At 42.0% G+C, this 1,136-nt stretch overlaps 1 protein-coding gene and 1 long non-coding RNA gene across 2 annotated transcripts in view; both read left to right on the top strand.

Annotated features, from left to right (window-relative positions):
• The window catches only part of caskin1 (CASK interacting protein 1), a 117,567-nt gene that overhangs the window by 7,534 nt on the left and 108,897 nt on the right, over positions 1–1,136 (top strand). The window lies entirely within an intron of this gene.
• Positions 1–1,136, top strand: part of LOC117957734 — a 12,593-nt gene that overhangs the window by 788 nt on the left and 10,669 nt on the right. Inside the window, exon 2 of the long non-coding RNA XR_004659574.1 lies at positions 944–946. This is a non-coding gene — a long non-coding RNA (uncharacterized LOC117957734). The remainder of the gene's footprint in view (positions 1–943; positions 947–1,136) is intronic.

Genomic DNA, 1,136 nt, shown 5'->3' with positions numbered 1-1,136 from the left:
TATATATATATATATATATATCTGTGCTGGGGCAAGTCATTCAAGTGCACCTCACAGAGTTATGCAGAAAGCGAGAGAGAGAAGCGAGAAAAAGAAAAGAGAAACAAAAAAGTCAGACAGTCTTATTGATTCTTTGATTATTGAAAACAGCTTTCGAAATGAAAGAAGTTCAGGATTGGCTCGGGGAGCTCGCTGCGTTTTCCTCCAAAACATCATCACTCACCTCTCTGCTGAGCTGACTGCCTCCATGATTGAATTACAGAACAAATGGAGAGAGAGAGAGAGAGAGGGGGGGGGGATGTGGATGGCTATTAGTTGCTTTGAGGAAAGGGAATGGTGAGAGCAGTTGCAGAACAGAGAGAGAGAAAGGGCAGAAAAAGAACTAGGATGAGACATCTTGTAGTGAGACAGATAGAGGAGGGGGATGAAAGGCTGCAAACGAGGAAAGGGAGAACAGGGCGATGAAACAAAGGGATAGCTGGAGACATTGAGTCATGTACACCTCTTTTATTCCCACAAATAATGCTCACTCTCACACACACACACACACATACACACACACACGTTTGCCCATCTGCACAATGCGCTGCACCAAAGATAACATCCACATAGTTTTATGGGTCAGTGGCAAGTTCAGGGAGAATAGGAGAGGATAGGAGTGGTGAGGAGATGGGAGGAAGGAAAACGTGGGGATATGGAGGAAGGAAAGGAAAGGAAAGGAAATGAAAGGAAAGTGAATGACTTGCCTAGAAAGTTAAGTAAGGGAAAGAAGGAAGAATAAAGCAAAAGACAGGAGAGCACATGAAATTAAAAGAAAGGAAATGACACAAAAGGAAAAGAAATACAGGACAGGGGAGAAAAGGACGGGAAAGGAAAAAGATAGGACATCATGTGGAAGAAAAAGGAATGAGAGAAAAGGAAAGGAAATGAGAGATAAGGACAGTAAGTGAGAGAAAGGGACAGGAAAGGAAAGGAAATAAGTTAATAAGAAGAGAGGAGCAAAGGTGGGACAGAAATAAATAGAGTGTCATACAAAGTATGATATGACAGTTAATGGTGAATACCAGCACATCTATTCTATTCTGTTGTATTCTATTCTATTGTAGCCGTAGTGCAGATTAACAGGATGAGAGGGG

This window comes from Etheostoma cragini, chromosome 15, assembly GCF_013103735.1.
Source record: "Etheostoma cragini isolate CJK2018 chromosome 15, CSU_Ecrag_1.0, whole genome shotgun sequence".
In the NCBI taxonomy this organism is placed as follows: Eukaryota; Metazoa; Chordata; class Actinopteri; order Perciformes; family Percidae; genus Etheostoma; species Etheostoma cragini.
The sequence above is the reverse complement of the archived record's forward strand: the minus strand, read 5'-3'. Positions and strand labels throughout refer to the sequence as shown.